Source organism: Labrus bergylta, chromosome 24 (genome assembly GCF_963930695.1).
Source record: "Labrus bergylta chromosome 24, fLabBer1.1, whole genome shotgun sequence".
NCBI lineage: Eukaryota > Metazoa > Chordata > Actinopteri > Labriformes > Labridae > Labrus > Labrus bergylta.
The window spans coordinates 13440432-13465431 of NC_089218.1; the positions used below are offsets into that span (position 1 = coordinate 13440432).

General features: G+C 44.8%; 5 non-coding genes and 3 pseudogenes across 5 annotated transcripts; all 8 read right to left on the bottom strand.

Moving 5' to 3' along the window:
- Positions 1 to 5046: 5046 nt before the first annotated feature.
- LOC114917899 (5S ribosomal RNA) lies at positions 5047 to 5165 on the bottom strand. Its single transcript, XR_010665836.1, has one exon. It is a non-coding gene; the product is annotated as a 5S ribosomal RNA (ribosomal RNA).
- A 143-nt stretch (positions 5166 to 5308) lies between these two features.
- Positions 5309 to 5417, bottom strand: LOC114919233 (5S ribosomal RNA; annotated as a pseudogene).
- A 6318-nt stretch (positions 5418 to 11735) lies between these two features.
- On the bottom strand, positions 11736 to 11854 carry LOC136178402 (5S ribosomal RNA). Its single transcript, XR_010665837.1, has one exon. It is a non-coding gene; the product is annotated as a 5S ribosomal RNA (ribosomal RNA).
- A 143-nt stretch (positions 11855 to 11997) lies between these two features.
- Positions 11998 to 12106, bottom strand: LOC114917627 (5S ribosomal RNA; annotated as a pseudogene).
- A 6292-nt stretch (positions 12107 to 18398) lies between these two features.
- Positions 18399 to 18517, bottom strand: LOC114918657 (5S ribosomal RNA). Its single transcript, XR_010665744.1, has one exon. It is a non-coding gene; the product is annotated as a 5S ribosomal RNA (ribosomal RNA).
- A 161-nt stretch (positions 18518 to 18678) lies between these two features.
- LOC114918641 (5S ribosomal RNA) lies at positions 18679 to 18787 on the bottom strand (annotated as a pseudogene).
- A 161-nt stretch (positions 18788 to 18948) lies between these two features.
- LOC114919745 (5S ribosomal RNA) lies at positions 18949 to 19067 on the bottom strand. Its single transcript, XR_003808128.2, has one exon. It is a non-coding gene; the product is annotated as a 5S ribosomal RNA (ribosomal RNA).
- A 161-nt stretch (positions 19068 to 19228) lies between these two features.
- On the bottom strand, positions 19229 to 19347 carry LOC114919740 (5S ribosomal RNA). Its single transcript, XR_003808125.2, has one exon. It is a non-coding gene; the product is annotated as a 5S ribosomal RNA (ribosomal RNA).
- Between the last annotated feature and the right edge of the window lie 5653 nt (positions 19348 to 25000).

Here is a 25000-nt window from a genome sequence, read left to right on the forward strand (position 1 = left end):
CTTCTCCCCTAGGCACAGGGAGATCCCCACCGCATCGTCCCGCATCGCTCCCTCCTTCTCCTTGATTAGTTTTTCCCATTCGCTCGACAAAGACAATTTTACATTTTCAAACACTCTCTCAATCACATCCTTTCTGCACACATACCCCTTGTTTTTTAACCCCACCAACACCATTTGTACATCAAACTCCCCCTCATCGTTCACTAAATCCCCTATTCTAATGTATCCCGCTTTCTCCATTGCCTCGCACTTGATTGCCCTCTCCCCATTTTTAAAATACGGGCTTGAGAGGAAGGGCAGCCGCAGCACTGACCCTCTCGTTCCGCATTCCGGTACAGTCCAGGCTGAAACCTGATACCACGCATTGAGTACTTCCTGGAAAAACCGTGGCAAGTGTTTAAATGCGTCCGGGTTATTTATCTGGTGCAGGTTGTCCTCGTTGTGGAGTCCAAAACTGCACAGATGTTGTTTGAAATGATTTTTCCAACCTACGCTCCGGCTCTGGTCCTTAAATTTGCCTATCAATTTGGCTCTTAGTGCTACTTTTTTTGTCAGTAAGTCAATCAAAGCTAACCCACCCTGATCTTTAGCCCCTATTATTGTTTTGTGAGCTATACTCGCTGCTTTGTTTCTCCAAATAAAGTCCCTAATGATCTTTGAGATCTCCGCGAAGGCCCAGTCCGGGAGCGCGCAAGTACTCAGCGCATGATTCACTTTGGACAACACGAGAGCATTTGTTACGGCTACCCTTCCTCTCAGCAATAGGCCCCTTGCCCTCCACAAATTCAAAGTTTTCTTAATTTTACCCACCACCTCTTTCCATGTTTCGTCATCACATTCATTCTCGTTTTTCCCCACACTCACTCCCAGCACTTTTCTTCTCTCCCCCACCGTTTTAAATCCCCACCTATTAGCGTAATTTGATTCCCTTCCCAGTAGCATAATTTCAGACTTATTTTCGTTTACTTTTGCCCCCGATGCCCTTTCATAGGTTTGCACGTGTTTCAGTATTAGTTCTATATCCTCCTCTCTTTTCACCATTATATTCACGTCATCCGCATATTGGATTATTTTAACATTTTCCTCCCCTATTCCTTCAATGCTCCCGTCTTCCGATATCAGCGCTGCCAGCGGCTCTGCCACCAAGCTATACAGCAGCGCTGACATCGGACACCCCTGTCTTACTGATCTTGTGATCTTAAATGCATCAGTTAAAGCCCCGTTACATTTTATCTTACTTTCCGCCCCTTTGTACAACACATTTATCCACTCTCGCATTCTCTCCCCGAACCCAAACCTCTCCAAAACCCTCCCCATGAACCCATGATCCACTCTGTCAAATGCCTTACTTAAATCAATCCCTAACCATATCCCCCCCTCCCTTTCCATGTCCCTGACCGTCTGTTTTATTGAAATGATTGAGTCTGCTATGTCCCTGTTTGGTATGCTGTATGATTGTGTTTGCTCTATGATAGTTCCTATTACTTCCCTGATTCTATTGGCTATTGTTTTTGCTATGATTTTGTAATCTGTGTTTAGTAAACTGATTGGTCTGTAGTTGTCCAGATTTTTATTGTCCCCCTTGTTTTTGTAGAAAATAGTAACCACCCCCTCCCCCAAGCTTTTCGGTATGCATTTGACTCTCTCAATATATTTACTTAGTTTGCCTAGTATGGGTACTAGCTGTTCTTTGAAAGCTAAATAAAATTCAGCAGTTAGGCCATCGCTACCAGGACTTTTGTTTCTGTTTAAACCCTCTAGAGCGCTTTTGATTTCTCCGTCCGTAAACTCACTTTCACACCATATTTTATCCTCGTCGCTAAGTTCCTTCTTTAAGGCACCCACAGCTCTGTCCGCGCTCGCACCATCACACTCCTGTCTCGTGAACAGGCTTTCATAGTAGCCTTTGACCGTTTTTAATATTTCAGTTTTATCCGTCACCCTTTCCCCTGCTGCGTTCACTAATTCGTTTATTTCTGTTTTTATTTGCTTTTGTTTCTCCAGACCCAGGAAAAAGGCTGTGCTCCTTTCCCCTTCATACAAATATTGTATTTTGCTCCTAATCGCTGCGCCCCTACATTTTTTTAGTTCGAACGCTTTTAACTGCTCTTTTAAGTGTATGTATTTTTCTGCGCAAGCATTATCTGCACTGTCGAGCAATGTTATTTCCTCACTTAGTTGTTTTCTTAGATTCTCTTCCATTTGATTTTCTCTCCACTTTTTCTCCTTACTATAGTTAATGCACTTTTTTTTGATTCTGACTTTTACCCCATCCCACCACACATTCATATCTTCATTCTCCCCCCACTCATATCCCACATCATTCAAGAATTTTTTCATGCTTTTCACAAACGCATCATCTTCTAGCAGACTTCCGTTAAAGCACCATATCCCTCCTTTACGTGAATCAGTTTCTTTTCCAAATGTGATTGTCATTCCTGCGTGATCGCTCCACGTATTGGTTTTATACTCAGCGCTTTTTACCCACTTCACCACCTCACATGTCACCAGGGAGAGGTCTATTCTTGATTGTTTCAGTCTGTTTAGCACGATTTGCCTTCTAGAGTAAGCCCTTTCCCATGGGTGCAGCAATCTCCATATGTCTAAGCACTGCTTGGTTATTATTAGGTCTTTCAGTGCCCCTCTGCTTACGTCCCCCTTGAACACATTATTTTTTGATACGTCTGTTGGCGTCATTGCCACATTGAAGTCGCCGATTATCACGCAGTTTCCTTCCCACCATTTGCTTATTTCTATAAAAAACGTTTTCCTTTCTTTTTCTCCGTTCGGCGCATATATATTTATAATTCTTAAATTTTTTGTTTCGTACATACAGTCTATAACTATAACTCTCCCCTCTTTATCCCCGTACACCAAATTAGCCCCTGTTACCCGATCCGTTTTGATTAGAACCGCCACTCCTCTCGCCCTTGGCGTACCATTGGAGCTAAAGATTTGGCCCACAAAGTCTTTTTTAATGTCTTCTACCAGGGAATCATCCCACCTGGTCTCCTGCACACACAGGATGTCATTTTGCCAGGAAAGCATGGATTGTCTCTTTTCCTTGCTTCGTAGTCCATTGGCGTTGATAGAAAATAAAATTAAGGCCATTATCAAAAAGGAAAAAAAAGAAAAACAAACGGATTTACCAGGGTTATTTCCAGCCATTATTTGTCTTTACTTTTTAATTTTTTAGCCAACTTCTTTCGTTGCCCCAAACTCAGTCTTTTTTGCGCGCTTGCCAGTTCACTAACATCCATTTCGCTGTCCGTTTCGTTTGGACTGGCGCTTTTAGTCAGGTTGTTTGCCCTGATTTTACTCCCTCCCGCCTGCCCCGGCACCCTCTCAGGCACCTCCCTCCCCTTTGTGCTCATGCTTACCCCTGGTTCTCCGTCCGTTCTGTCTCCCTTTTTCGCTTTCTTGCTCGTTTTCCGCTGCTTCTGTTGTCCCCCTCCTCCAGCCTGCTCCGGCGTCTCCAACTCGTTCTCTGCCACCTGCTCTCCTCCGCTCTCTCCGCTCTGCTCCATTTCTCCTCCGCTGCCCTCCTCCTCTCCGGTCTCCTCCTCGCTTTCTCCAGTCACCTCCTCCTCTCCTTCTGCCGCGTCCTTGTACACCTCCTCCTCCGCCTCATTCCTGCTCTCCTTTTCATTTTCACACTCGCAGTCATTTTCTCTTTTTCCACAGTTTTTACATTTTGCCAGGTTCGCGCTGCACTCACGTGCAAAGTGTCCCTGCACCCCACATTTGTGGCACATGAACTCCGGGCACTCTCGCAGGATGTGTCCCGGCTGGATACACATCCTGCACACTTTTTGCTGTCTGTCATGAATGACTCTGAAGAATTCGCTCCCCATCACTGTATTGAATTTTGTGGAGTACGGTAGCGACTGTACCTGGTCGTTGAACCGGACCCGGACAAACCTTGTTCCGTCGGCTATTGTTGTCCCTGGCCACATTCTTCTTTTAATCGGAGATGTGGGGTTCACTCCCCAGCCCGTCAGCTTCCACACGATTTCTTCATCCGTGATGTAGGCCGGCAGGTTCAGAAAGGACACCACCAGCTCGTCATTGTTTAGTTCTCTGGCTACAACTCTTGTCTCTCCAATTTTGAAGCCGTCCAGCAGCCTTTCTTTTCCCTTGATGTTGCTCACTGTTACTTCCAGTTTTTCCGGCCCGACGGTTCTGCACGCCAGCAGGCCCCCGCAGATCATTTTTAAATTGTTAATCACCTGCTGTAGAGGCACTTTTTCCCCCACCATTTCAATGTTTAGTGTCAGTTTTTTTTCGTAGGCCACTTTTGCCTCTCTTGTCTCAGCTCCCTCTGCACCTCTCACACTCTGCACACCAATCAGTCCTTGATTGTCCGCAGCTGGGGCAATCAGCTCACTGCTCCTCTCTCTTCCTCTCTCTCCGTTGTCCATACCATTCCTAGTTTCGTTTGCCATGTTTATCAGTCCTTTTTGTCCGTCGTCCTTTTCGTTGTCGTTTAATCCGTTCCGTTGTTTCAATGCCGTGTTTGTCTGTCCTTTTTCTTGTCCATTATCCATTTCTTTTTCCTTTTCTCCGGTCCGTTGTCCTGTCATCTTTGTAATCCGTCCGTGTGTGCTTGCTAGCGGCCCGCTAGCAAACATTTAAGAAATCAAAGGTCTTCCCAAAAAAAGGGGTAAACAGGTAAGAAAAAAGCAAAAAAGAAAAGCAATCCCCCTCACAGTCCGTGACTGCTGGGGGACGATCACTCAAGATCTGAGGACTTTAAACAAAACAAGGCATATATAACAAAAATGAAAAATAAGGACTCCTGCTCTCTCTGGCACGTCTGCTCTCTCCGGGCTCCACTCTGTCTCTGCCGTAAACGGGGCGTGTTCAGGGTGGTATGGCCGTAAGCCATTATTGTGTGCAGAAAGGGGCCTTTTAAAGATCTCATGCCCTCGGCCATAATGTGGGGGAGCAAATGCTCCCCCACATTATTGATTCTGGCTGAATTTTTGGACATGTGAATATGTCTCTATATGATGAAAGAAAAGCATATGATGAAAAAAATGAAAAAGCTTACAGCACCTGGTATTCCCAGGCGGTCTCCCATCCAAGTACTAACCAGGCCCGACCCTGCTTAGTTTCCGAGATCGGACGAGATCGGGCGTGTTCAGGGTGGTATGGCCGTAAGCCATTATTGTGTGCAGAAAGGGGCCTTTTAAAGATCTCATGCCCTCGGCCATAATGTGGGGGAGCAAATGCTCCCCCACATTATTGATTCTGGCTGAATTTTTGGACATGTGAATATGTCTCTATATGATGAAAAAAATGAAAAAGCTTACAGCACCTGGTATTCCCAGGCGGTCTCCCATCCAAGTACTAACCAGGCCCGACCCTGCTTAGCTTCCGAGATCGGACGTGTTCAGGGTGGTATGGCCGTAAGCCATTATTGTGTGCAGAAAGGGGCCTTTTAAAGATCTCATGCCCTCGGCCATAATGTGGGGGAGCAAATGCTCCCCCACATTATTGATTCTGGCTGAATTTTTGGACATGTGAATATGTCTCTATATAATGAAAGAAAAGCATATGATGAAAAAAATGAAAAAACTTACAGCACCTGGTATTCCCAGGCGGTCTCCCATCCAAGTACTAACCAGGCCCGACCCTGCTTAGCTTCCGAGATCGGGCGTGTTTTTTTTTTTTTTTTATCTTTTATTATCAAAAGTACAAAAACATTTATATTATTTACACATCATTTACAAGAAATACAATACCAAAACATACACCATATAAATCAAACCTCCCCTCAGAGGCAAGCGCTTGCCAAAGAAAACAAAATAAAGGAAACAAAATCAAAACCTCCCCTGATTCCAAAACACTTAAAAACTCTCTTGAGTTCTTCCCTCAAAGTAAACAACCACCGAAAACAAACCCCAAAGCAAACAAAATCCCCTTGAGAGCTCTCAACCTCCCCTGCAAACCAAAAGGCCCTCAAATCAAACCACCCATTTTTCCCCATGACCAACGAAAAACCGTAACAGAAACAAAATAAATCATACGTCCCACACAATGCCCTCTTCATTTACCCCACACACTTTCGTCCCTTCCACAAACATTCTCACAAACTCACTCTCATTCGCAACGTGCAACAATTTTAGGTGTGCTCTCCATTCATTCCAAAACATTCTCCACACATTCATTCTCTTGTTTTCGTACAATGCAAAATTCCTTCTGTTAAAAACCGCTTTGCGTGCAAAGGCTAAAATCATATTCATAACGTTGTGGTTTTTTTGTTTCGTTCCCACCCCCAACAGCACCGACAATTCCCACCCCCTTTCATTCCAACACTCATTCTCACTACATTTCCCCAACATTTCCCTTATTTTTCCCCAAAACACGCCCAATTCCCCACATGTCACAAACAAATGCACCAAATCCTCATCCACACTTTCACATACACAACACTTTCTTTCATACCTCTCCTTGTGGATTTGATGCAGGACGATGCAGGTGAAGATCCTCCTGTGCCTCAGTTTGAAATCTAAGTCAAATATTGCATGCGGTGTGTGCGGTATGTTAATGTTTTTCCATATCATGTTGCTTGTTATGTCTGGGTATGTGTCTGTCCATTTAACTTCAGATGTGGGTTTCTGTATTCTATGTGTGATTGCGCATCTATACCAAATTTTTGTGGTGACATCAGTAATGTTGTGCTTCTTCTCCCCTAGGCACAGGGAGATCCCCACCGCATCGTCCCGCATCGCTCCCTCCTTCTCCTTGATTAGTTTTTCCCATTCGCTCGACAAAGACAATTTTACATTTTCAAACACTCTCTCAATCACATCCTTTCTGCACACATACCCCTTGTTTTTTAACCCCACCAACACCATTTGTACATCAAACTCCCCCTCATCGTTCACTAAATCCCCTATTCTAATGTATCCCGCTTTCTCCATTGCCTCGCACTTGATTGCCCTCTCCCCATTTTTAAAATACGGGCTTGAGAGGAAGGGCAGCCGCAGCACTGACCCTCTCGTTCCGCATTCCGGTACAGTCCAGGCTGAAACCTGATACCACGCATTGAGTACTTCCTGGAAAAACCGTGGCAAGTGTTTAAATGCGTCCGGGTTATTTATCTGGTGCAGGTTGTCCTCGTTGTGGAGTCCAAAACTGCACAGATGTTGTTTGAAATGATTTTTCCAACCTACGCTCCGGCTCTGGTCCTTAAATTTGCCTATCAATTTGGCTCTTAGTGCTACTTTTTTTGTCAGTAAGTCAATCAAAGCTAACCCACCCTGATCTTTAGCCCCTATTATTGTTTTGTGAGCTATACTCGCTGCTTTGTTTCTCCAAATAAAGTCCCTAATGATCTTTGAGATCTCCGCGAAGGCCCAGTCCGGGAGCGCGCAAGTACTCAGCGCATGATTCACTTTGGACAACACGAGAGCATTTGTTACGGCTACCCTTCCTCTCAGCAATAGGCCCCTTGCCCTCCACAAATTCAAAGTTTTCTTAATTTTACCCACCACCTCTTTCCATGTTTCGTCATCACATTCATTCTCGTTTTTCCCCACACTCACTCCCAGCACTTTTCTTCTCTCCCCCACCGTTTTAAATCCCCACCTATTAGCGTAATTTGATTCCCTTCCCAGTAGCATAATTTCAGACTTATTTTCGTTTACTTTTGCCCCCGATGCCCTTTCATAGGTTTGCACGTGTTTCAGTATTAGTTCTATATCCTCCTCTCTTTTCACCATTATATTCACGTCATCCGCATATTGGATTATTTTAACATTTTCCTCCCCTATTCCTTCAATGCTCCCGTCTTCCGATATCAGCGCTGCCAGCGGCTCTGCCACCAAGCTATACAGCAGCGCTGACATCGGACACCCCTGTCTTACTGATCTTGTGATCTTAAATGCATCAGTTAAAGCCCCGTTACATTTTATCTTACTTTCCGCCCCTTTGTACAACACATTTATCCACTCTCGCATTCTCTCCCCGAACCCAAACCTCTCCAAAACCCTCCCCATGAACCCATGATCCACTCTGTCAAATGCCTTACTTAAATCAATCCCTAACCATATCCCCCCCTCCCTTTCCATGTCCCTGACCGTCTGTTTTATTGAAATGATTGAGTCTGCTATGTCCCTGTTTGGTATGCTGTATGATTGTGTTTGCTCTATGATAGTTCCTATTACTTCCCTGATTCTATTGGCTATTGTTTTTGCTATGATTTTGTAATCTGTGTTTAGTAAACTGATTGGTCTGTAGTTGTCCAGATTTTTATTGTCCCCCTTGTTTTTGTAGAAAATAGTAACCACCCCCTCCCCCAAGCTTTTCGGTATGCATTTGACTCTCTCAATATATTTACTTAGTTTGCCTAGTATGGGTACTAGCTGTTCTTTGAAAGCTAAATAAAATTCAGCAGTTAGGCCATCGCTACCAGGACTTTTGTTTCTGTTTAAACCCTCTAGAGCGCTTTTGATTTCTCCGTCCGTAAACTCACTTTCACACCATATTTTATCCTCGTCGCTAAGTTCCTTCTTTAAGGCACCCACAGCTCTGTCCGCGCTCGCACCATCACACTCCTGTCTCGTGAACAGGCTTTCATAGTAGCCTTTGACCGTTTTTAATATTTCAGTTTTATCCGTCACCCTTTCCCCTGCTGCGTTCACTAATTCGTTTATTTCTGTTTTTATTTGCTTTTGTTTCTCCAGACCCAGGAAAAAGGCTGTGCTCCTTTCCCCTTCATACAAATATTGTATTTTGCTCCTAATCGCTGCGCCCCTACATTTTTTTAGTTCGAACGCTTTTAACTGCTCTTTTAAGTGTATGTATTTTTCTGCGCAAGCATTATCTGCACTGTCGAGCAATGTTATTTCCTCACTTAGTTGTTTTCTTAGATTCTCTTCCATTTGATTTTCTCTCCACTTTTTCTCCTTACTATAGTTAATGCACTTTTTTTTGATTCTGACTTTTACCCCATCCCACCACACATTCATATCTTCATTCTCCCCCCACTCATATCCCACATCATTCAAGAATTTTTTCATGCTTTTCACAAACGCATCATCTTCTAGCAGACTTCCGTTAAAGCACCATATCCCTCCTTTACGTGAATCAGTTTCTTTTCCAAATGTGATTGTCATTCCTGCGTGATCGCTCCACGTATTGGTTTTATACTCAGCGCTTTTTACCCACTTCACCACCTCACATGTCACCAGGGAGAGGTCTATTCTTGATTGTTTCAGTCTGTTTAGCACGATTTGCCTTCTAGAGTAAGCCCTTTCCCATGGGTGCAGCAATCTCCATATGTCTAAGCACTGCTTGGTTATTATTAGGTCTTTCAGTGCCCCTCTGCTTACGTCCCCCTTGAACACATTATTTTTTGATACGTCTGTTGGCGTCATTGCCACATTGAAGTCGCCGATTATCACGCAGTTTCCTTCCCACCATTTGCTTATTTCTATAAAAAACGTTTTCCTTTCTTTTTCTCCGTTCGGCGCATATATATTTATAATTCTTAAATTTTTTGTTTCGTACATACAGTCTATAACTATAACTCTCCCCTCTTTATCCCCGTACACCAAATTAGCCCCTGTTACCCGATCCGTTTTGATTAGAACCGCCACTCCTCTCGCCCTTGGCGTACCATTGGAGCTAAAGATTTGGCCCACAAAGTCTTTTTTAATGTCTTCTACCAGGGAATCATCCCACCTGGTCTCCTGCACACACAGGATGTCATTTTGCCAGGAAAGCATGGATTGTCTCTTTTCCTTGCTTCGTAGTCCATTGGCGTTGATAGAAAATAAAATTAAGGCCATTATCAAAAAGGAAAAAAAAGAAAAACAAACGGATTTACCAGGGTTATTTCCAGCCATTATTTGTCTTTACTTTTTAATTTTTTAGCCAACTTCTTTCGTTGCCCCAAACTCAGTCTTTTTTGCGCGCTTGCCAGTTCACTAACATCCATTTCGCTGTCCGTTTCGTTTGGACTGGCGCTTTTAGTCAGGTTGTTTGCCCTGATTTTACTCCCTCCCGCCTGCCCCGGCACCCTCTCAGGCACCTCCCTCCCCTTTGTGCTCATGCTTACCCCTGGTTCTCCGTCCGTTCTGTCTCCCTTTTTCGCTTTCTTGCTCGTTTTCCGCTGCTTCTGTTGTCCCCCTCCTCCAGCCTGCTCCGGCGTCTCCAACTCGTTCTCTGCCACCTGCTCTCCTCCGCTCTCTCCGCTCTGCTCCATTTCTCCTCCGCTGCCCTCCTCCTCTCCGGTCTCCTCCTCGCTTTCTCCAGTCACCTCCTCCTCTCCTTCTGCCGCGTCCTTGTACACCTCCTCCTCCGCCTCATTCCTGCTCTCCTTTTCATTTTCACACTCGCAGTCATTTTCTCTTTTTCCACAGTTTTTACATTTTGCCAGGTTCGCGCTGCACTCACGTGCAAAGTGTCCCTGCACCCCACATTTGTGGCACATGAACTCCGGGCACTCTCGCAGGATGTGTCCCGGCTGGATACACATCCTGCACACTTTTTGCTGTCTGTCATGAATGACTCTGAAGAATTCGCTCCCCATCACTGTATTGAATTTTGTGGAGTACGGTAGCGACTGTACCTGGTCGTTGAACCGGACCCGGACAAACCTTGTTCCGTCGGCTATTGTTGTCCCTGGCCACATTCTTCTTTTAATCGGAGATGTGGGGTTCACTCCCCAGCCCGTCAGCTTCCACACGATTTCTTCATCCGTGATGTAGGCCGGCAGGTTCAGAAAGGACACCACCAGCTCGTCATTGTTTAGTTCTCTGGCTACAACTCTTGTCTCTCCAATTTTGAAGCCGTCCAGCAGCCTTTCTTTTCCCTTGATGTTGCTCACTGTTACTTCCAGTTTTTCCGGCCCGACGGTTCTGCACGCCAGCAGGCCCCCGCAGATCATTTTTAAATTGTTAATCACCTGCTGTAGAGGCACTTTTTCCCCCACCATTTCAATGTTTAGTGTCAGTTTTTTTTCGTAGGCCACTTTTGCCTCTCTTGTCTCAGCTCCCTCTGCACCTCTCACACTCTGCACACCAATCAGTCCTTGATTGTCCGCAGCTGGGGCAATCAGCTCACTGCTCCTCTCTCTTCCTCTCTCTCCGTTGTCCATACCATTCCTAGTTTCGTTTGCCATGTTTATCAGTCCTTTTTGTCCGTCGTCCTTTTCGTTGTCGTTTAATCCGTTCCGTTGTTTCAATGCCGTGTTTGTCTGTCCTTTTTCTTGTCCATTATCCATTTCTTTTTCCTTTTCTCCGGTCCGTTGTCCTGTCATCTTTGTAATCCGTCCGTGTGTGCTTGCTAGCGGCCCGCTAGCAAACATTTAAGAAATCAAAGGTCTTCCCAAAAAAAGGGGTAAACAGGTAAGAAAAAAGCAAAAAAGAAAAGCAATCCCCCTCACAGTCCGTGACTGCTGGGGGACGATCACTCAAGATCTGAGGACTTTAAACAAAACAAGGCATATATAACAAAAATGAAAAATAAGGACTCCTGCTCTCTCTGGCACGTCTGCTCTCTCCGGGCTCCACTCTGTCTCTGCCGTAAACGGGGCGTGTTCAGGGTGGTATGGCCGTAAGCCATTATTGTGTGCAGAAAGGGGCCTTTTAAAGATCTCATGCCCTCGGCCATAATGTGGGGGAGCAAATGCTCCCCCACATTATTGATTCTGGCTGAATTTTTGGACATGTGAATATGTCTCTATATGATGAAAGAAAAGCATATGATGAAAAAAATGAAAAAGCTTACAGCACCTGGTATTCCCAGGCGGTCTCCCATCCAAGTACTAACCAGGCCCGACCCTGCTTAGTTTCCGAGATCGGACGAGATCGGGCGTGTTCAGGGTGGTATGGCCGTAAGCCATTATTGTGTGCAGAAAGGGGCCTTTTAAAGATCTCATGCCCTCGGCCATAATGTGGGGGAGCAAATGCTCCCCCACATTATTGATTCTGGCTGAATTTTTGGACATGTGAATATGTCTCTATATGATGAAAAAAATGAAAAAGCTTACAGCACCTGGTATTCCCAGGCGGTCTCCCATCCAAGTACTAACCAGGCCCGACCCTGCTTAGCTTCCGAGATCGGACGTGTTCAGGGTGGTATGGCCGTAAGCCATTATTGTGTGCAGAAAGGGGCCTTTTAAAGATCTCATGCCCTCGGCCATAATGTGGGGGAGCAAATGCTCCCCCACATTATTGATTCTGGCTGAATTTTTGGACATGTGAATATGTCTCTATATAATGAAAGAAAAGCATATGATGAAAAAAATGAAAAAACTTACAGCACCTGGTATTCCCAGGCGGTCTCCCATCCAAGTACTAACCAGGCCCGACCCTGCTTAGCTTCCGAGATCGGGCGTGTTTTTTTTTTTTTTTTATCTTTTATTATCAAAAGTACAAAAACATTTATATTATTTACACATCATTTACAAGAAATACAATACCAAAACATACACCATATAAATCAAACCTCCCCTCAGAGGCAAGCGCTTGCCAAAGAAAACAAAATAAAGGAAACAAAATCAAAACCTCCCCTGATTCCAAAACACTTAAAAACTCTCTTGAGTTCTTCCCTCAAAGTAAACAACCACCGAAAACAAACCCCAAAGCAAACAAAATCCCCTTGAGAGCTCTCAACCTCCCCTGCAAACCAAAAGGCCCTCAAATCAAACCACCCATTTTTCCCCATGACCAACGAAAAACCGTAACAGAAACAAAATAAATCATACGTCCCACACAATGCCCTCTTCATTTACCCCACACACTTTCGTCCCTTCCACAAACATTCTCACAAACTCACTCTCATTCGCAACGTGCAACAATTTTAGGTGTGCTCTCCATTCATTCCAAAACATTCTCCACACATTCATTCTCTTGTTTTCGTACAATGCAAAATTCCTTCTGTTAAAAACCGCTTTGCGTGCAAAGGCTAAAATCATATTCATAACGTTGTGGTTTTTTTGTTTCGTTCCCACCCCCAACAGCACCGACAATTCCCACCCCCTTTCATTCCAACACTCATTCTCACTACATTTCCCCAACATTTCCCTTATTTTTCCCCAAAACACGCCCAATTCCCCACATGTCACAAACAAATGCACCAAATCCTCATCCACACTTTCACATACACAACACTTTCTTTCATACCTCTCCTTGTGGATTTGATGCAGGACGATGCAGGTGAAGATCCTCCTGTGCCTCAGTTTGAAATCTAAGTCAAATATTGCATGCGGTGTGTGCGGTATGTTAATGTTTTTCCATATCATGTTGCTTGTTATGTCTGGGTATGTGTCTGTCCATTTAACTTCAGATGTGGGTTTCTGTATTCTATGTGTGATTGCGCATCTATACCAAATTTTTGTGGTGACATCAGTAATGTTGTGCTTCTTCTCCCCTAGGCACAGGGAGATCCCCACCGCATCGTCCCGCATCGCTCCCTCCTTCTCCTTGATTAGTTTTTCCCATTCGCTCGACAAAGACAATTTTACATTTTCAAACACTCTCTCAATCACATCCTTTCTGCACACATACCCCTTGTTTTTTAACCCCACCAACACCATTTGTACATCAAACTCCCCCTCATCGTTCACTAAATCCCCTATTCTAATGTATCCCGCTTTCTCCATTGCCTCGCACTTGATTGCCCTCTCCCCATTTTTAAAATACGGGCTTGAGAGGAAGGGCAGCCGCAGCACTGACCCTCTCGTTCCGCATTCCGGTACAGTCCAGGCTGAAACCTGATACCACGCATTGAGTACTTCCTGGAAAAACCGTGGCAAGTGTTTAAATGCGTCCGGGTTATTTATCTGGTGCAGGTTGTCCTCGTTGTGGAGTCCAAAACTGCACAGATGTTGTTTGAAATGATTTTTCCAACCTACGCTCCGGCTCTGGTCCTTAAATTTGCCTATCAATTTGGCTCTTAGTGCTACTTTTTTTGTCAGTAAGTCAATCAAAGCTAACCCACCCTGATCTTTAGCCCCTATTATTGTTTTGTGAGCTATACTCGCTGCTTTGTTTCTCCAAATAAAGTCCCTAATGATCTTTGAGATCTCCGCGAAGGCCCAGTCCGGGAGCGCGCAAGTACTCAGCGCATGATTCACTTTGGACAACACGAGAGCATTTGTTACGGCTACCCTTCCTCTCAGCAATAGGCCCCTTGCCCTCCACAAATTCAAAGTTTTCTTAATTTTACCCACCACCTCTTTCCATGTTTCGTCATCACATTCATTCTCGTTTTTCCCCACACTCACTCCCAGCACTTTTCTTCTCTCCCCCACCGTTTTAAATCCCCACCTATTAGCGTAATTTGATTCCCTTCCCAGTAGCATAATTTCAGACTTATTTTCGTTTACTTTTGCCCCCGATGCCCTTTCATAGGTTTGCACGTGTTTCAGTATTAGTTCTATATCCTCCTCTCTTTTCACCATTATATTCACGTCATCCGCATATTGGATTATTTTAACATTTTCCTCCCCTATTCCTTCAATGCTCCCGTCTTCCGATATCAGCGCTGCCAGCGGCTCTGCCACCAAGCTATACAGCAGCGCTGACATCGGACACCCCTGTCTTACTGATCTTGTGATCTTAAATGCATCAGTTAAAGCCCCGTTACATTTTATCTTACTTTCCGCCCCTTTGTACAACACATTTATCCACTCTCGCATTCTCTCCCCGAACCCAAACTTCTCCAAAACCCTCCCCATGAACCCATGATCCACTCTGTCAAATGCCTTACTTAAATCAATCCCTAACCATATACCCCCCTCCCTTTCCATGTCCCTGACCGTCTGTTTTATTGAAATGATTGAGTCTGCTATGTCCCTGTTTGGTATGCTGTATGATTGTGTTTGCTCTATGATAGTTCCTATTACTTCTCTGATTCTATTGGCTATTGTTTTTGCTATGATTTTGTAATCTGTGTTTAGTAAACTGATTGGTCTGTAGTTGTCCAGATTTTTATTGTCCCCCTTGTTTTTGTAGAAAATAGTAACCACCCCCTCCCCCAAGCTTTTCGGTATGCATTTGACTCTCTCAATATATTTACTTAGTTTGCCTAGTATGGGTACTAGCTGTTCTTTGAAAGCTAAATAAAATTCAGCAGTTAGGCCATCGCTACCAGGACTTTTGTTTCTGTTTAAACCCTCTAGAGCGCTTTTGATTTCTCCGTCCGTAAACTCACTTTCACACCATATTTTATCCTCGTCGCTAAGTTCCTTCTTTAAGGCACCCACAGCTCTGTCCGCGCTCGCACCATCACACTCCTGTCTCGTGAACAGGCTTTCATAGTAGCCTTTGACCGTTTTTAATATTTCAGTTTTATCCGTCACCCTTTCCCCTGCTGCGTTCACTAATTCGTTTATTTCTGTTTTTATTTGCTTTTGTTTCTCCAGACCCAGGAAAAAGGCTGTGCTCCTTTCCCCTTCATACAAATATTGTATTTTGCTCCTAATCGCTGCGCCCCTACATTTTTTTAGTTCGAACGCTTTTAACTGCTCTTTTAAGTGTATGTATTTTTCTGCGCAAGCATTATCTGCACTGTCGAGCAATGTTATTTCCTCACTTAGTTGTTTTCTTAGATTCTCTTCCATTTGATTTTCTCTCCACTTTTTCTCCTTACTATAGTTAATGCACTTTTTTTTGATTCTGACTTTTACCCCATCCCACCACACATTCATATCTTCATTCACCCCCCACTCATATCCCACATCATTCAAGAATTTTTTCATGCTTTTCACAAACGCATCATCTTCTAGCAGACTTCCATTAAAGCACCATATCCCTCCTTTACGTGAATCAGTTTCTTTTCCAAATGTGATTGTCATTCCTGCGTGATCGCTCCACGTATTGGTTTTATACTCAGCGCTTTTTACCCACTTCACCACCTCACATGTCACCAGGGAGAGGTCTATTCTTGATTGTTTCAGTCTGTTTAGCACGATTTGCCTTCTAGAGTAAGCCCTTTCCCATGGGTGCAGCAATCTCCATATGTCTAAGCACTGCTTGGTTATTATTAGGTCTTTCAGTGCCCCTCTGCTTACGTCCCCCTTGAACACATTATTTTTTGATACGTCTGTTGGCGTCATTGCCACATTGAAGTCGCCGATTATCACGCAGTTTCCTTCCCACCATTTGCTTATTTTTATAAAAAACGTTTTCCTTTCTTTTTCTCCGTTCGGCGCATATATATTTATAATTCTTAAATTTTTTGTTTCGTACATACAGTCTATAACTATAACTCTCCCCTCTTTATCCCCGTACACCAAATTAACCCCTGTTACCCGATCCGTTTTGATTAGAACCGCCACTCCTCTCGCCCTTGGCGTACCATTGGAGCTAAAGATTTGGCCCACAAAGTCTTTTTTAATGTCTTCTACCAGGGAATCATCCCACCTGGTCTCCTGCACACACAGGAGGTCATTTTGCCAGGAAAGCATGGATTGTCTCTTTTCCTTGCTTCGTAGTCCATTGGCGTTGATAGAAAATAAAATTAAGGCCATTATCAAAAAGGAAAAAAAAGAAAAACAAACGGATTTACCAGGGTTATTTCCAGCCATTATTTGTCTTTACTTTTTAATTTTTTAGCCAACTTCTTTCGTTGCCCCAAACTCAGTCTTTTTTGCGCGCTTGCCAGTTCACTAACATCCATTTCGCTGTCCGTTTCGTTTGGACTGGCGCTTTTAGTCAGGTTGTTTGCCCTGATTTGACTCCCTCCCGCCTGCCCCGGCACCCTCTCAGGCACCTCCCTCCCCTTTGTGCTCATGCTTACCCCTGGTTCTCCGTCCGTTCTGTCTCCCTTTTTCGCTTTCTTGCTCGTTTTCCGCTGCTTCTGTTGTCCCCCTCCTCCAGCCTGCTCCGGCGTCTCCAACTCGTTCTCTGCCACCTGCTCTCCTCCGCTCTGCTCCATTTCTCCTCCGCTGCCCTCCTCCTCTCCGGTCTCCTCCTCGCTTTCTCCAGTCACCTCCTCCTCTCCTTCTGCCGCGCCCTTGTACACCTCCTCCTCCGCCTCATTCCTGCTCTCCTTTTCATTTTCACACTCGCAGTCATTTTCTCTTTTTCCACAGTTTTTACATTTTGCCAGGTTCGCGCTGCACTCACGTGCAAAGTGTCCCTGCACCCCACATTTGTGGCACATGAACTCCGGGCACTCTCGCAGGATGTGTCCCGGCTGGATACACATCCTGCACACTTTTTGCTGTCTGTCATGAATGACTCTGAAGAATTCGCTCCCCATCACTGTATTGAATTTTGTGGAGTACGGTAGCGACTGTACCTGGTCGTTGAACCGGACCCGGACAAACCTTGTTCCGTCGGCTATTGTTGTCCCTGGCCACATTCTTCTTTTAATCGGAGATGTGGGGTTCACTCCCCAGCCCGTCAGCTTCCACACGATTTCTTCATCCGTGATGTAGGCCGGCAGGTTCAGAAAGGACACCACCAGCTCGTCATTGTTTAGTTCTCTGGCTACAACTCTTGTCTCTCCAATTTTGAAGCCGTCCAGCAGCCTTTCTTTTCCCTTGATGTTGCTCACTGTTACTTCAAGTTTTTCCGGCCCCACGGTTCTGCACGCCAGCAGGCCACCGCAGATCATTTTTAAGTTATTCATCACCTGCTGTAGAGGCACTTTTTCCCCCACCATTTCAATGTTTAGTGTCAGTTTTTTTTCGTAGGCCACTTTTGCCTCTCTTTTCTCAGCTCCCTCTGCACCTCTCACACTCTGCACACCAATCAGTCCTTGATTGTCCGCAGCTGGGGCAATCAGCTCACTGCTCCTCTCTCTTCCTCTCTCTCCGTTGTCCATACCATTCCTAGTTTCGTTTGCCATGTTTATCAGTCCTTTTTGTCCGTTGTCCTTTTCGTTGTCGTTTAATCCGTTCCTTTGTTTCAATGCCGTGTTTGTCTGTCCTTTTTCTTGTCCATTATCCATTTCTTTTTCCTTTTCTCCGGTCCGTTGTCCTGTAATCTTTGTAATCCGTCCGTGTGTGTTTGCTAGCGGCCCGCTAGCAAACATTTAAGAAATCAAAGGTCTTCCCAAAAAAAAGGGGTAAACAGGTAAGAAAAAAGCAAAAAAGAAAAGCAATCCCCCTCACAGTCCGTGACTGCTGGGGGACGTTCACTCAAGATCTGAGGACTTTAAACAAAACAAGGCATATATAACAAAAATGAATAATAAGGACTCCTGCTCTCTCTGGCACGTCTGCTCTCTCCGGGCTCCACTCTGTCTCTGCCGTAAACGGGGCGTGTTCAGGGTGGTATGGCCGTAAGCCATTATTGTGTGCAGAAAGGGGCCTTTTAAAGATCTCATGCCCTCGGCCATAATGTGGGGGAGCAAATGCTCCCCCACATTATTGATTCTGGCTGAATTTTTGGACATGTGAATATGTCTCTATATGATGAAAAAAATGAAAAAGCTTACAGCACCTGGTATTCCCAGGCGGTCTCCCATCCAAGTACTAACCAGGCCCGACCCTGCTTAGCTTCCGAGATCTGACGAGATCGGGCGTGTTCAGGGTGGTATGGCCGTAAGCCATTATGTTGTGCAGAAAGGGGCCTTTTAAAGATCTCATGCCCTCGGCCATAATGTGGGGGAGCAAATGCTCCCCCACATTATTGATTCTGGCTGAATTTTTGGACATGTGAATATGTCTCTATATGATGAAAGAAAAGCATATGATGGAAAAAATGAAAAAGCTTACAGCACCTGGTATTCCCAGGCGGTCTCCCATCCAAGTACTAACCAGGCCCGACCCTGCTTAGCTTCTGAGATCGGGCGTGTTCAGGGTGGTATGGCCGTAAGCCATTATTGTGTGCAGAAAGGGGCCTTTTAAAGATCTCATGCCCTCGGCCATGATGTGGGGGAGCAAATGCTCCCCCACATTATTGATTCTGGCTGAATTTTTGGACATGTGAATATGTCTCTATATGATGAAAGAAAAGCATATGATGAAAAAAATGAAAAAGCTTACAGCACCTGGTATTCCCAGGCGGTCTCCCATCCAAGTACTAACCAGGCCCGACCCTGCTTAGCTTCCGAGATTGGACGAGATCGGGCGTGTTCAGGGTGGTATGGCCGTAAGCCATTATTGTGTGCAGAAAGGGGCCTTTTAAAGATCTCATGCCCTCGGCCATAATGTGGGGGAGCAAATGCTCCCCCACATTATTGATTCTGGCTGAATTTTTGGACATGTGAATATGTCTCTATATGATGAAAGAAAAGCATATGATGAAAAAAATGAAAAAGCTTACAGCACCTGGTATTCCCAGGCGGTCTCCCATCCAAGTACTAACCAGGCCCGACCCTGCTTAGCTTCCGAGATCTGACGAGATCGGGCGTGTTCAGGGTGGTATGGCCGTAAGCCATTATTTTGTGCAGAAAGGGGCCTTTTAAAGATCTCATGCCCTCGGCCATAATGTGGGGGAGCAAATGCTCCCCCACATTATTGATTCTGGCTGAATTTTTGGACATGTGAATATGTCTCTATATGATGAAAGAAAAGCATATGATGAAAAAAATGAAAAAGCTTACAGCACCTGGTATTCCCAGGCGGTCTCCCATCCAAGTACTAACCAGGCCCGACCCTGCTTAGCTTCCGAGATCGGACGAGATCGGGCGTGTTTTTTTTTATCTTTTATTATCAAAAGTACAAAAACATTTATATTATTTACACATCATTTACAAGAAATACAATACCAAAACATACACCATATAAATCAAACCTCCCCTCAGAGGCAAGCGCTTGCCAAAGAAAACAAAATAAAGCAAACAAAATCAAAACCTCCCCTGATTCCAAAACACTTAAAAACTCTCTTGAGTTCTTCCCTCAAAGTAAACAACCCCCGAAAACAAACCCCAAAGCAAACAAAATCCCCTTGAGAGCTCTCAACCTCCCCTGCAAACCAAAAGGCCCTCAAATCAAACCACCCATTTTTCCCCATGACCAACGAAAAACCGTAACAGAAACAAAATAAATTATGCGTCCCACACAATGCCCTCTTCATTTACCCCACACACTTTCGCCCCTTCCACAAACATTCTCACAAACTCACTCTCATTCGCAACGTGCAACAATTTTAGGTGTGCTCTCCATTCATTCGAAAACATTCTCCACACATTCATTCTCTTGTTTTCGTACAATGCAAAATTCCTTCTGTTAAAAACCGCTTTGCGTGCAAAGGCTAAAATCATATTCATAACGTTGTGGTTTTTTTGTTTCGTTCCCACCCCCAACAGCACCGACAATTCCCACCCCCTTTCATTCCAACACTCATTCTCACTACATTTCCCCAACATTTCCCTTATTTTTCCCCAAAACACGCCCAATTCCCCACATGTCACAAACAAATGCACCAAATCCTCATCCACACTTTCACATACACAACACTTTCTTTCATACCTCTCCTTGTGGATTTGATGCAGGACGATGCAGGTGAAGATCCTCCTGTGCCTCAGTTTGAAATCTAAGTCAAATATTGCATGCGGTGTGTGCGGTATGTTAATGTTTTTCCATATCATGTTGCTTGTTATGTCTGGGTATGTGTCTGTCCATTTAACTTCAGATGTGGGTTTCTGTATTCTATGTGTGATTGCGCATCTATACCAAATTTTTGTGGTGACATCAGTAATGTTGTGCTTCTTCTCCCCTAGGCACAGGGAGATCCCCACCGCATCGTCCCGCATCGCTCCCTCCTTCTCCTTGATTAGTTTTTCCCATTCGCTCGACAAAGACAATTTTACATTTTCAAACACTCTCTCAATCACATCCTTTCTGCACACATACCCCTTGTTTTTTAACCCCACCAACACCATTTGTACATCAAACTCCCCCTCATCGTTCACTAAATCCCCTATTCTAATGTATCCCGCTTTCTCCATTGCCTCGCACTTGATTGCCCTCTCCCCATTTTTAAAATACGGGCTTGAGAGGAAGGGCAGCCGCAGCACTGACCCTCTCGTTCCGCATTCCGGTACAGTCCAGGCTGAAACCTGATACCACGCATTGAGTACTTCCTGGAAAAACCGTGGCAAGTGTTTAAATGCGTCCGGGTTATTTATCTGGTGCAGGTTGTCCTCGTTGTGGAGTCCAAAACTGCACAGATGTTGTTTGAAATGATTTTTCCAACCTACGCTCCGGCTCTGGTCCTTAAATTTGCCTATCAATTTGGCTCTTAGTGCTACTTTTTTTTGTCAGTAAGTCAATCAAAGCTAACCCACCCTGATCTTTAGCCCCTATTATTGTTTTGTGAGCTATACTCGCTGCTTTGTTTCTCCAAATAAAGTCCCTAATGATCTTTGAGATCTCCGCGAAGGCCCAGTCCGGGAGCGCGCAAGTACTCAGCGCATGATTCACTTTGGACAACACGAGAGCATTTGTTATGGCTACCCTTCCTCTCAGCAATAGGCCCCTTGCCCTCCACAAATTCAAAGTTTTCTTAATTTTACCCACCACCTCTTTCCATGTTTCGTCATCACATTCATTCTCGTTTTTCCCCACACTCACTCCCAGCACTTTTCTTCTCTCCCCCACCGTTTTAAATCCCCACCTATTAGCGTAATTTGATTCCCTTCCCAGTAGCATAATTTCAGACTTATTTTCGTTTACTTTTGCCCCCGATGCCCTTTCATAGGTTTGCACGTGTTTCAGTATTAGTTCTATATCCTCCTCTCTTTTCACCATTATATTCACGTCATCCGCATATTGGATTATTTTAACATTTTCCTCCCCTATTCCTTCAATGCTCCCGTCTTCCGATATCAGCGCTGCCAGCGGCTCTGCCACCAAGCTATACAGCAGCGCTGACATCGGACACCCCTGTCTTACTGATCTTGTGATCTTAAATGCATCAGTTAAAGCCCCGTTACATTTTATCTTACTTTCCGCCCCTTTGTACAACACATTTATCCACTCTCGCATTCTCTCCCCGAACCCAAACTTCTCCAAAACCCTCCCCATGAACCCATGATCCACTCTGTCAAATGCCTTACTTAAATCAATCCCTAACCATATCCCCCCCTCCCTTTCCATGTCCCTGACCGTCTGTTTTATTGAAATGATTGAGTCTGCTATGTCCCTGTTTGGTATGCTGTATGATTGTGTTTGCTCTATGATAGTTCCTATTACTTCCCTGATTCTATTGGCTATTGTTTTTGCTATGATTTTGTAATCTGTGTTTAGTAAACTGATTGGTCTGTAGTTGTCCAGATTTTTATTGTCCCCCTTGTTTTTGTAGAAAATAGTAACCACCCCCTCCCCCAAGCTTTTCGGTATGCATTTGACTCTCTCAATATATTTACTTAGTTTGCCTAGTATGGGTACTAGCTGTTCTTTGAAAGCTAAATAAAATTCAGCAGTTAGGCCATCGCTACCAGGACTTTTGTTTCTGTTTAAACCCTCTAGAGCGCTTTTGATTTCTCCGTCCGTAAACTCACTTTCACACCATATTTTATCCTCGTCGCTAAGTTCCTTCTTTAAGGCACCCACAGCTCTGTCCGCGCTCGCACCATCACACTCCTGTCTCGTGAACAGGCTTTCATAGTAGCCTTTGACCGTTTTTAATATTTCAGTTTTATCCGTCACCCTTTCCCCTGCTGCGTTCACTAATTCGTTTATTTCTGTTTTTATTTGCTTTTGTTTCTCCAGACCCAGGAAAAAGGCTGTGCTCCTTTCCCCTTCATACAAATATTGTATTTTGCTCCTAATCGCTGCGCCCCTACATTTTTTTAGTTCGAACGCTTTTAACTGCTCTTTTAAGTGTATGTATTTTTCTGCGCAAGCATTATCTGCACTGTCGAGCAATGTTATTTCCTCACTTAGTTGTTTTCTTAGATTCTCTTCCATTTGATTTTCTCTCCACTTTTTCTCCTTACTATAGTTAATGCACTTTTTTTTGATTCTGACTTTTACCCCATCCCACCACACATTCATATCTTCATTCTCCCCCCACTCATATCCCACATCATTCAAGAATTTTTTCATGCTTTTCACAAACGCATCATCTTCTAGCAGACTTCCGTTAAAGCACCATATCCCTCCTTTACGTGAATCAGTTTCTTTTCCAAATGTGATTGTCATTCCTGCGTGATCGCTCCACGTATTGGTTTTATACTCAGCGCTTTTTACCCACTTCACCACCTCACATGTCACCAGGGAGAGGTCTATTCTTGATTGTTTCAGTCTGTTTAGCACGATTTGCCTTCTAGAGTAAGCCCTTTCCCATGGGTGCAGCAATCTCCATATGTCTAAGCACTGCTTGGTTATTATTAGGTCTTTCAGTGCCCCTCTGCTTACGTCCCCCTTGAACACATTATTTTTTGATACGTCTGTTGGCGTCATTGCCACATTGAAGTCGCCGATTATCACGCAGTTTCCTTCCCACCATTTGCTTATTTCTATAAAAAACGTTTTCCTTTCTTTTTCTCCGTTCGGCGCATATATATTTATAATTCTTAAATTTTTTGTTTCGTACATACAGTCTATAACTATAACTCTCCCCTCTTTATCCCCGTACACCAAATTAGCCCCTGTTACCCGATCCGTTTTGATTAGAACCGCCACTCCTCTCGCCCTTGGCGTACCATTGGAGCTAAAGATTTGGCCCACAAAGTCTTTTTTAATGTCTTCTACCAGGGAATCATCCCACCTGGTCTCCTGCACACACAGGATGTCATTTTGCCAGGAAAGCATGGATTGTCTCTTTTCCTTGCTTCGTAGTCCATTGGCGTTGATAGAAAATAAAATTAAGGCCATTATCAAAAAGGAAAAAAAAGAAAAACAAACGGATTTACCAGGGTTATTTCCAGCCATTATTTGTCTTTACTTTTTAATTTTTTAGCCAACTTCTTTCGTTGCCCCAAACTCAGTCTTTTTTGCGCGCTTGCCAGTTCACTAACATCCATTTCGCTGTCCGTTTCGTTTGGACTGGCGCTTTTAGTCAGGTTGTTTGCCCTGATTTGACTCCCTCCCGCCTGCCCCGGCACCCTCTCAGGCACCTCCCTCCCCTTTGTGCTCATGCTTACCCCTGGTTCTCCGTCCGTTCTGTCTCCCTTTTTCGCTTTCTTGCTCGTTTTCCGCTGCTTCTGTTGTCCCCCTCCTCCAGCCTGCTCCGGCGTCTCCAACTCGTTCTCTGCCACCTGCTCTCCTCCGCTCTCTCCGCTCTGCTCCATTTCTCCTCCGCTGCCCTCCTCCTCTCCGGTCTCCTCCTCGCTTTCTCCAGTCACCTCCTCCTCTCCTTCTGCCGCGTCCTTGTACACCTCCTCCTCCGCCTCATTCCTGCTCTCCTTTTCATTTTCACACTCGCAGTCATTTTCTCTTTTTCCACAGTTTTTACATTTTGCCAGGTTCGCGCTGCACTCACGTGCAAAGTGTCCCTGCACCCCACATTTGTGGCACATGAACTCCGGGCACTCTCGCAGGATGTGTCCCGGCTGGATACACATCCTGCACACTTTTTGCTGTCTGTCATGAATGACTCTGAAGAATTCGCTCCCCATCACTGTATTGAATTTTGTGGAGTACGGTAGCGACTGTACCTGGTCGTTGAACCGGACCCGGACAAACCTTGTTCCGTCGGCTATTGTTGTCCCTGGCCACATTCTTCTTTTAATCGGAGATGTGGGGTTCACTCCCCAGCCCGTCAGCTTCCACACGATTTCTTCATCCGTGATGTAGGCCGGCAGGTTCAGAAAGGACACCACCAGCTCGTCATTGTTTAGTTCTCTGGCTACAACTCTTGTCTCTCCAATTTTGAAGCCGTCCAGCAGCCTTTCTTTTCCCTTGATGTTGCTCACTGTTACTTCCAGTTTTTCCGGCCCGACGGTTCTGCACGCCAGCAGGCCCCCGCAGATCATTTTTAAATTGTTAATCACCTGCTGTAGAGGCACTTTTTCCCCCACCATTTCAATGTTTAGTGTCAGTTTTTTTTCGTAGGCCACTTTTGCCTCTCTTGTCTCAGCTCCCTCTGCACCTCTCACACTCTGCACACCAATCAGTCCTTGATTGTCCGCAGCTGGGGCA